This window comes from Pseudophryne corroboree, chromosome 7, assembly GCF_028390025.1.
Source record: "Pseudophryne corroboree isolate aPseCor3 chromosome 7, aPseCor3.hap2, whole genome shotgun sequence".
NCBI lineage: Eukaryota > Metazoa > Chordata > Amphibia > Anura > Myobatrachidae > Pseudophryne > Pseudophryne corroboree.
In genome coordinates this window covers 107,268,303-107,280,133 of record NC_086450.1, presented here as the reverse complement: position 1 = coordinate 107,280,133, position 11,831 = coordinate 107,268,303, and positions in this window count along the sequence as shown.

Genomic DNA, 11,831 nt, shown 5'->3' with positions numbered 1-11,831 from the left:
CCGCTGTGCGATGCCTTTGCACTTCTGCGGGGGGCCGGCACTTACATGCGGGGCGGACTAGCCCCGTGCTGGGCGTCCCCCCGCGTGTCAGGGAAGATGATCGTAGCTGTGCTAAATTTAGCACAGCTACGATCAACTCGGAATGACCCCCTATATGTCCTGGACACTGAGGAGTGTACTGCAATGATGGCTACTGGGGAAAAACAGTCAATGGAGCTGGGGCACAAACGCTTGGGTCATCAGGGTTATGACAACATCCAGAAACTGCTAGATGGAATGGTAACAGGGATCACCGTGAGCAACGCTGAAAGACCCATGTGTGAGAGTTGCATAAAAGACAAGCAAACTTGCAACCCATTTCCAAAGTCAGTTAGTAGAGCAGACACACCGTTAGCTCTAGTGCACACAGACGTGTGTGGTCCAATGGAGGAAGAATCAATCAGTGGCTACAGGTATTTCATGACTCTCATTGATGACGCCACAAGAATGACACATGTCTACTTTCTTAAGGAGAAGAGTGAAGTTGTCAACAAAATTGTGGAGTACAAAAACCTGGTGGAGAATCAGACAGGTCTGAAACTAAAGATCCTGAAATAAGACAATGGCGGAGAGTCGGATAACAAAGTCTTAGCCGCATTCCTTAGGAAATATGGCATAAAACATCAGCTAACAATTGCCTACACACAGGAACAGAATGGCGTGAGTGAGCAAGCAAACCGCACAAATGTTATGAGAGCATGGACTATGTTAAGTGATGCTGGTCTGGAAAAGAAGTTTTAGGCAGAAGCAGTATCTACTGCAGTATACCTAAAGAATCATGCACCTACAGTGGCCGTCAAAGGTAAAAAGCCACTGGAGGTGTGGTCCAGGAAAAAGCCAAGTATCAGTCATCTTTGTGTCTTCAGGAGCAAAGCTTTTGCACATATACCAAAGGAGAAAAGGAGAAAGCTAGATCCAAAATCCATAGAATGTATAATGCTCGGATACTGCGATGAAAGCAAAGGATACAGACTTTGGGATGTTACAAGTAAATGTCTTCTTAAATCCAGAGATGTGGTATTCCATGAGACAGCACCACTAACTGGAGCAGTGGAGCAACAAGAAAATGTATTATTGGAAGTACAGGCAGCAGAAAGCGCATCTGAATATGAGCGTGTCAAAGCAGACAAGTCAGGGAACAGAAGTTCCATGAGGAGTAACAAAGGTACTCCAGCCAAGAAATACAGTGAGGAGTATGCAAACATAGCTTACTGTGATCATCAAAACAAACAGGAAGCAAAGTCAAACAGTGATTGGCCAGAGTGGAAGTCAGCAATTGATACTCAGCTGTCAGAGCTAGACTTTGATTCCGCATTCCTAAATGGAGAATTGATTGAGGAAATTTATATGGAACCACCTGAACATTATATGGATATATTCCAGCTGGGAAAATTTGTCTCTTAAAGAAGTCGCTATGCGGCCTCAAGCAAAGTGGTCGTTGCTGGTATGTAAAGTTGGATGCAGCGTTACTAGAAATGAACTTTGTTAGGTCAGAGACTGATCACTGCCTATACCACAAAAACATCAAAGAAAAGTTGTTCATCATAGCTGTCTATGTGGATGATTTACTTTTGGCAGGTCAAGAAGATCACATCACTGATGTCAATCACCAGCTTAAACAAAGATTTAAGTTGAAAGATTTAGGCCCTGCAAATCATCTATTAGGTATGAAAATTGTACAAAACCTGCAAGAGGGAACTGTCACAATTGACCAATAAACATACATTGAGGCAATAATTTCCAAATATGGAATGACAGATGCAAAACCAGTAAGTTCTCCAATTGATAAAAGTACAAAGATGGTCAAGGCCATGTCACCAAGCAGCAAGGGGGAGATAGATGAAATGCAAGAAATCCCTTATCAAAATGCCATTGGTATTTTGAAGTATGCAAGCATTAGGACACGTCCAGACATCACACATTTAGTGAGTCGGGCAAGCCAGTTCACAAATAATCCTGGGAGACAACACTGGATTGCAGTAAAGAGAATACTAAGGTACCTCAAAGGTACAAGATACCTGTTTGCACTAGCAGGCACAGCCGTAAACTGGTTAAGTAGGAAACCCACAGTAGCTCTTTCTACAACAGCGGCAGAGTACATGGTGCTCACAGAAACTTCACAAGAAGTGCTTTGGATAATAGAGACTTTATGCGAATTAGGTATTCTTTACCACAGTGAGATCATCAACATAAAGTGTGATAACAAGGGAGCAATTGATCTTTCTTGTTGCACAAAGCATCATGGACGGTCTAAGCACATTGCTATAAGACATCATTTCATTCGTGAGTTGGTGGAAAACAAGTCCGTCAATATGGAATATGTTGCAAGTAAAAAAAAATGCCGACATGTTGACAAAAGGACTGTCATCACACTTGCTACTTGCATTCCTGATGGAATTTGGACTACAATATGGTTAATGTTGATTTATTCTTACCTTTTTTGCTTCACGTTATGGTTTCAGTTACAGGAGTGACTTTATTGATTTGTTTGATAAAATGTCATGTTCTTTAAACTTGTGACCGGAGACAGTCTTGAGCAAGGAGGAGTGTTAGGATATGGTGCACTCTGTACCTGTCTCCTTCTGTGTATAAGTCTATGGGCGCATTCCCTAGTGTTAAACCTCTAGTGCCAGGAGTCACTGGGAGGCAGAGTTCTATAATGTAAGTTCCTGTTCCTCCATCTCAGAGAGAGTGAGGAGAGTGTGACACACAGAGAATGAGACAGAGTCCTGGTGTACAAGTGTGCAGAGCCGAGACTGGAAGCAGATCTCAGCTACAGAGACTCATAGTGTTCCAGTACATGCATCATCTTCTCTATAGCTGGGAGTCAGACTGCACGGCTGTGCGGTCCTCCATGCTTTACCACCACAGACATCGACAAAGGGGTTGCAGATGCACTAAACAGTCATTACAGTATAATAAAATATAATATGTCATAAGAGGTTGTTGGTATATTGCTGGCCAATGATATCGGCCTGCCCACCAATCGTCCAGGTCACCTCTTGTCGAACAGGTCCCTAAAACTATGGGGCCAACATCTGGAATGCAGGGAACCCCGAAACATAATCCAGCAAAGCACCCCCCCACCCCCCCCCAGGGCATCACACTAAAAAATAGTGATATATAGTGTAAGTATGTGAAGGTCCCTACTATGAGTTTAAAGGTAGAGAGTATGTGAAAAAGATGTGCATACATAAATAATGGACAAACATGATATAAAAAGTGACTATGTATTTCAATGGTGATGCCCTGTACCTGTCTCCTTCTGTGTTTCAGTCAATGGGTGCATCCCTTAGTGGTAGACCTCTAGTGCCAGGAGTCACTGGGAGGCGGAGTTATATAGTGTAAGTTCCTGTTACTCCATCCCAGAGACTGAGACAGAGTCCTGGTGTACAAGTGTGCAGAGCTGAGACTGGGAGCAGATCTCAGCTACAGAGACTCACAGTGTTCCAGTACATGCATCATCTTCTCTACAGCTGGGAGTCAGACTACATGGCTGTGCAGTCCTCCATGCTTCACCACCACAGACATCTCCTGATAAGTACTGCTACCTAATGCTGTTACCTTGTGTGATGTATGGGCTCCTGATTACCGCTATCAGTGTTACTTCTGAGTCACCTGTGTTCACTAAATAAACCTGTATTACTGTTTAAGTCTTTAAGTTTGTGGACTGACATCACTGCACCAGACAGCCCAGTACACTCTGCCAACAGTTTTAGTTTCTAATTTTTATTATACATGGTACTGTGTATATGGCAGACTTTTTGTGATGGGTATAATACAGATTTGATGTCTGACAGATTGAGCTGGTGCAAACTTCAAGTCCTTTTGCAGTATGGCAAAGGACATTCATGGAAAGGAAGGCCCATGAAAATGGCCAATCTCCAACCACCTAATATCAATTTAGTGGTTTTCTTAAGTACTACCATGGGGATGCCTTCCCTTTGTCTAACTCAGGAATGGGGAACCTTCTGCCCTCCAGCTGTTGTTGAACTACACTTCCCAGCATGCCTTGCAACAGTTTTTGCATGGCTAAATAGCAAAACTGTAGCAAGGCATGCTGGTATGTGTAGTTCAACAACAGCTGGAGGGCCGAAGGTTCCCCATCCCTGGTCTAACTCCTCCCCTCGGGCCTGTGCAAAATTTTCCTTCTCATAAATGAGACCATTAAGCTCCACAAACCTATATGTCCCAGCAGAAGCCGTTAATGTGCTGCGGCAGGGTCCTTTTGCCTTTCATAAATGACCTGCATTATAATCTGTAAACCAAGAAGGGCAACATTGCTCATTGTTAGTCTCAGCAGAAGTTCACAATATATGTGTTGGCTCTGAAAAATTGGAAACACTACTTGTAAACATGAAACATAATAAATTCTATTAAAATGTTAAATATTTGCTTATGATATTTTTTAAATCCAGCAAAAAGCTATTTCATAAAGAAGCTATAGTGCGGCATTAAATCTCAGTACAATTAGTTATCAGGAATTAATTAGACAAAAACAGCTGAATCTTATTTTCTCCTCATATTGACTATAAGGCCCCGGAAACGATTCCGATGAAGGAAAACAGCAAATTAAGTACCTTAGGGAAAAGCTTTCATTCTGCAAACATATTTAGTTACTGCAAAGTGTTTTAATTGATTAATTTGTTACATCTCACATTCTGATGTAATCAGGGTGCATTTTCATGTTGTTTGTTTCCTCTTAATTGTTCATTTAATGTAATAGTAATTTTTCCTAAGGTTTAGTTGTTCATTATATTATCCTTGCAACTAAACAAAACTAAAGCGAAAAGATTAAATTATAATAATGCATCATAAATGTAACAAAGAGTTTATCATGTTAGTAGTGTGCCAAGGCATGTCTATTCGTACTGGCTAATTTGACGTTATAGAAGAATTCCACTTAACCTTTAAACAGAGAGTTAAACTTGCTGTCTCCAAACTAGTAGAAATGTGGTGGTCCACCATCCCTGACGCCTACTGTTTGCTAGGCACGTGCCCCACCAGTTTTTCTGAGAAGGCAATATCATTTTAAGACAGGGGTGGGGAACCTTTGGCTCTCCAGCTGTTGTTAAACTACACATTCCAGCATGCCTTGCTACAGTTTTGCTATTTGGCCATGCTAAAACTGTTGCAGGGCATGCTGGTATGTGTAGTTCAACAACAGCTGGAGGGCCAAAGGTTCCCCATCCCTGTTTTAAGAGCTACACAGAAACATCCTTACATAGGCTTTTTATCAGGGCCGGTGCTAGGGTGTTCAGCGCCCTCCTGCAAAATATAAATTTGCACCCTCCCATACTTTACAAGGGGACAGCGTGCGTTGAAAAAAAAGGTGTGGGCTCTCAAGGAAGGGGCGTGGCCACACAGTACACACAAATTACACCACATAGCAGCACAATCTCATTCACATTACATTGCATATACTAGTGCTGCTTATCCACATAATGCCCCAGTAGTAATGCCGCTTATACACATAATGCTCCCAGTAGTAGTGCCGCTTATACACATAATGTCCCCAGTAGTAGTTCCGCTTATACACATAATGCCCCCAGTAGTAGTGGCGCTTATACACATAATGTCCCCAGTAGTAGAGCTGCTTAATCACATAATGCCCCCCAATAGGAGTGCCGTTTATACACATAATTCCTCTAGTAGTAGTGCTGCTTATACACATAATGCCCCCAGTAGTAGTGCTGCTTATACACATAATGCCCCCAGTAGTGGTACCGTTTGTACATAATGCCTCCTGCATCGGCTGCCGGCTATGGGATCCTTGTGAGATCTTGCGATATTAGTGAGATCTCACTCATGCCCAGTGAGCAGGCCGGGGGAGCGAGTGTGATGGTGTATGCACACTATTGGTGCAGCCGCCAAAGAAAGCTGATATTGGTGGACACATATCACCGGAGAGGTGAGCTAACGCAGTCCAATATCGGCATGCAAGCATGTTAATACATGCTGGCGAAGTATGTACTGGCTTCACCACGATAATGCGATGAAGTAGGTCTGAATAGTTAAAGAATGATGTATGCTTTATGATGCATCTACCCGAAGTGCCACTTATACACATTATGCCCACACACACATATATACATAGACAGAGCTGTAACTAGACATTTTGGTGCCCTGTGCCAGAAAGAAGATTCATGCCTCCTCCCCCCATATCCAAAATAGGGAGAGAAAAATAAGAATTTACTTACCGATAATTCTATTTCTCGTAGTCCGTAGTGGATGCTGGGGACTCCGTAAGGACCATGGGGAATAGCGGCTCCGCAGGAGACTGGGCACATCTAAAGAAAGCTTTAGGACTATCTGGTGTGCACTGGCTCCTCCCCCTATGACCCTCCTCCAAGTCTCAGTTAGGATACTGTGCCCGGACGAGCGTACACAATAAGGAAGGATTTTGAATCCCGGGTAAGACTCATACCAGCCACACCAATCACACTGTACAACTTGTGATCTGAACCCAGTTAACAGCATGATAACAGAGGAGCCTCTGGAAAAGATGGCTCACTACAGCAATAACCCGATTTTTTGGTAACAATAACTATGTACCAGTATTGCAGACAATCCGCACTTGGGATGGGCGCCCAGCATCCACTACGGACTACGAGAAATAGAATTATCGGTAAGTAAATTCTTATTTTCTCTAACGTCCTAAGTGGATGCTGGGGACTCCGTAAGGACCATGGGGATTATACCAAAGCTCCCAAACGGGCGGGAGAGTGCGGATGACTCTGCAGCACCAATGAGAGAACTCCAGGTCCTCCTCAGCCAGGGTATCAATTTTGTAGAATTTTACAAACGTATTTGCTCCTGACCAAGTAGCTGCTCGGCAAAGTTGTAAAGCCGAGACCCCTCGGGCAGCCGCCCAAGATGAGCCCACCTTCCTTGTGGAGTGGGCATTTACAGATTTTTGGCTGTGGCAGGCCTGCCACAGAATGTGCAAGCTGAATTGTACTACAAATCCAACGAGCAATAGTCTGCTTAGAAGCAGGAGCACCCAGCTTGTTGGGTGCATACAGGATAAACAGCGAGTCAGTTTTCCTGACTCCAGCCGTCCTGGAAACATATATTTTCAGGGCCCTGACAACGTCTAGCTACTTGGAGTCCTCCAAGTCCCTAGTAGCCGCAGGCACCACAATAGGTTGGTTCAGGTGAAACGCTGAAACCACCTTAGGGAGAAACTGAGGACGAGTCCTCAATTCCGCCCTGTCCGAATGGAAAATCAGATAAGGGCTTTTACAGGATAAAGCCGCCAATTCTGACACGCGCCTGGCCCAGGCCAGGGCCAACAGCATGACCACTTTCCATGTGAGATATCTTAACTCCACAGATTTAAGTGGTTCAAACCAATGTGACTTTTGGAACCCAAAAACTACATTGAGATCCCAAAGTGCCACTGGAGGCACAAAAGGAGGCTGTATATGCAGTACCCCTTTTACAAACGTCTGAACTTCAGGGACTGAAGCTAGTTCTTTTTGGAAGAAAATTGACAGGGCCGAAATTTGAACCTTAATGGACCCCAATTTCAGGCCCATAGACACTCCTGTTTTCAGGAAATGTAGGAATCGACCCAGTTGAATTTCCTCCGTCGGGCCTTACTGGCCTCGCACCACGCAACATATTTTCGCCAAATGCGGTGATAATGTTTTTCGGTTACATCCTTCCTGGCTTTGATCAGGATAGGGATGACTTCATCCGGAATGCCTTTTTTTCTTCAGGATCCGGCGTTCAACCGCCATGCCGTCAAACGCAGCCGCGGTAAGTCTTGGAACAGACAGGGTCCTTGCTGGAGCAGGTCCCTTCTTAGGGGTAGAGGCCACGGATCCTCCGTGAGCATCTCTTGAAGTTCCGGTTACCAAGTCCTTCTTGGCCAATCCGGAGCCACGAATATAGTGCTTACTCCTCTCCATCTTATCAATCTCAGTACCTTGGGTATGAGAGGCAGAGGAGGGAACACATACACTGACTGGTACACCCACGGTGTTACCAGAGCGTCTACAGCTATTGCCTGAGGGTCCCTTGACCTGGCGCAATACCTGTCGAGTTTTTCCCAACGGTTTATAATCATGTGGAAGACTTCTGGGTGAAGTCCCCACTCTCCCGGGTGGAGGTCGTGCTGAGGAAGTCTGCTTCCCAGTTGTCCACTCCCGGAATGAATATTGCTGACAGTGCTATCACATGATTTTCCGCCCAGCGAAGAATCCTTGCAGCTTCTGCCATTGCCCTCCTGCTTCTTGTGCCACCCTGTCTGTTTACGTGGGTGACTGCCGTGATGTTGTCCGACTGGATCAACACCGGCTGACCTTGAAGCAGAGGTCTTGCTAAGCTTAGAGCATTGTAAATGGCCCTTAGCTTCAGGATATTTATGTGAAGTGATGTCTCCAGGCTTGACCATAAGCCCTGGATATTCCTTCCCTGTGTGACTGCTCCCCAGCCTCGCAGGCTGGCATCCGTGGTCACCAGGACCCAGTCCTGAATGCCGAATCTGCGGCCCTCTAGAAGATGAGCACTCTGCAACCACCACAGGAGGGACACCCTTGTCCTTGGTGACAGGGTTATCCGCTGATGCATCTGAAGATGCTACCCGGACCATTTGTCCAGCAGGTCCCACTGGAAAGTTCTTGCGTGGAATCTGCCGAATGGGATTGCTTCGTAGGAAGCCACCATTTTACCCAGAACCCTTGTGCATTGATGCACTGAGACTTGGCTCGGTTTTAGGAGGTTCCTGACTAGCTCGGATAACTCCCTGGCTTTCTCCTCCGGGAGAAACACCTTTTTCTGGACTGTGTCCAGGATCATCCCTAGGAACAGAAGACAAGTCGTCGGAACCAGCTGCGATTTTGGAATATTGAGAATCCAATCGTGCTGCCGCAACACTACCTGAGATAGTGCTACACCGACCTCCAACTGTTCCCTGGATCTTACCCTTATCAGGGAATCGTCCAAGTAAGGGATAACTAAAATTCCCTTCCTTCGAAGGAATATCATCATTTCGGCCATTACCTTGGTAAAGACCCGGGGTGCCGTGGACCATCCATACGGCAGCGTCTGAACTGATAGTGACAGTTCTGTACCATAAACCTGAGGTACCCTTGGTGAGAAGGGTAAATTTTGACATGAAGGTAAGCATCCTTGATGTCCCGAGACATCATGTAGTCCCCTTCTTCCAGGTTCGCAATCACTGCTCTGAGTGACTCAATCTTGAATTTGAACCTCTGTATGTAAGTGTTCAAAGATTTTAGATTTAGAATCGGTCTCACCGAGCCGTCCGGCTTCGGTACCACAACAGTGTGGAATAATACCCCGTTCCCTGTTGTAGGAGGGGTACCTTGATTATCACCTGCTGGGAATACAGCTTGTGAATGGCTTCCAAAACTGTCTCCCTGTCAGAAGGAGACATCGGTAAAGCCGACTTTAGGAAACGGCGAGGGGGAGACGTCTCGAATTCTAATTTGTACCCCTGAGATATCACCTGAAGGATCCAGGGGTCTACTTGCGAGTGAGCCCACTGCGCGCTGAAATTCATTGAGACGGGCCCTGCCTGATTCTGCTTGTAAAGCCCCAGCGTCATACTGAGGGCTAGGCAGAGGCGGGAGAGGGTTTCTGTTCCTGGGAACTGGCTGATTTCTGCAGCCTTTTTCCTCTCCCTCTGTCACGGGGCAGAAATGAGGAACCTTTTGCCCGCTTGTCCACGAAAAGACTGCGCCTGATAATACGGCGTCTTCTCATGTTGAGAGGCGACCTGGGGTACAAACGTGGATTTCCCAGCTGTTGCCGTGGCCACCAGGTCTGAAAGACCGACCCCAAATAACTCCTCCCCTTAATAAGGCAATGCTTCCAAATGCCGTTTGGAATACGCATCACCTGACCACTGACGTGTCCATAACCCTCTACTGGTAGAAATGGACAACGCACTTAGACTTGATGCCAGTCGGCAAATATTCCGCTGTGCATCACGCATATATAGAAATGCATCTTTTAAATGCTCTATAGGCAAAAATATACTGTCCCTATCTAGGGTATCAATATTTTCAGTCAGGGAATCCGACCACGCCAACCCAGCACTGCACATCCAGGCTGAGGCGATTGCTGGTCGCAGTATAACACCAGTATGTGTGTAAATACATTTTAGGATACCCTCCTGCTTTCTATCAGCAGGATCCTTAAGGGCGGCCATCTCAGGAGAGGGTAGAGCCCTTACAAGCGTGTGAGCGCTTTATCCACCCTAGGGGGTGTTTCCCAACGCACCCTAACCTCTGGCGGGAAAGGATATAATGCCAATAACATTTTAGAAATTATCAGTTGTTATCGGGGGAAAACCACGCATCATCACACACCTCATTTAATTTCTCAGATTCAGGAAAACTACAGGTAGTTTTTCCTCACCGAACATAATACCCCTTTTTGGTGGTACTCGTATTATCAGAAATGTGTAAAACATTTTTTCATTGCCTCAATCATGTAACGTGTGGCCCTACTGGAAGTCACATTTGTCTCTTCACCGTCGACACTGGAGTCAGTATCCGTGTCGGCGTCTATATCTGCCATCTGAGGTAACGGGCGCTTTAGAGCCCCTGACGGCCTATGAGACGTCTGGACAGACACAAGCTGAGTAGCCGGCTGTCTCATGTCAACCACTGTCTTTTATACAGAGCTGACACTGTCACGTAATTCCTTCCAACAGTTCATCCACTCAGGTGTCGACCCCCTAGGGGGTGACATCACTATTACAGGCAATCTGCTCCGTCTCCACATCATTTTTCTCCTCATACATGTCGACACAAACGTACCGACATACAGCACACACACAGGGAATGCTCTGATAGAGGACAGGACCCCACTAGCCCTTTGGGGAGACAGAGGGAGAGTTTGCCAGCACACACCAGAGCGCTATATATATACAGGGATAACCTTATATAAGTGTTTTTCCCTTTATAGCTGCTGTATGTGTAATACTGCGCGTAATTAGTGCCCCCTCTCTCTTTTTTAACCCTTTCTGTAGTGTAGTGACTGCAGGGGAGAGACAGGGAGCTTCCCTCCAACGGAGCTGTGAGGGAAAATGGCGCCAGTGTGCTGAGGAGATAGGCTCCGCCCCCTTATCGGCGGCCTTATCTCCCGTTTTTCTATGTATTCTGGCAGGGGTTAAATGCATCCATATAGCCCAGGAGCTATATGTGATGCATTTTTTTGCCATCCAAGGTGTTTTTTATTGCGTCTCAGGGCGCCCCCCCCCCAGCACCCTGCACCCTCAGTGACCGGAGTGTGAAGTGTGCTGAGAGCAATGGCGCACAGCTGCAGTGCTGTGCGCTACCTTGTTGAAGACAGGACGTCTTCTGCCGCCGATTTTCCGGACCTCTTCTGCCTTCTGGCTCTGTAAGGGGGCCGGCGGCGCGGCTCTGGGACCCATCCAGGCTGGGCCTGTGATCGTCCCTCTGGAGCTAATGTCCAGTAGCCTAAGAAGCCCAATCCACTCTGCACGCAGGTGAGTTCGCTTCTTCTCCCCTTAGTCCCTCGATGCAGTGAGGTCTCACTGAAAATAAAAAACCTAAACTAAAACTTTCACTAAGAAGCTCAGGAGAGCCCCTAGTGTGCACCCTTCTCGTTCGGGCACAAAGATCTAACTGAGGCTTGAAGGAGGGTCATAGGGGGAGGAGCCAGTGCACACCAGATAGTCCTAAAGCTTTCTTTAGATGTGCCCAGTCTCCTGCGGAGCCGCTATTCCCCATGGTCCTTACGGAGTCCCCAGCATCCACTTAGGACGTTAGAGAAATACCCTTTAATGCAAC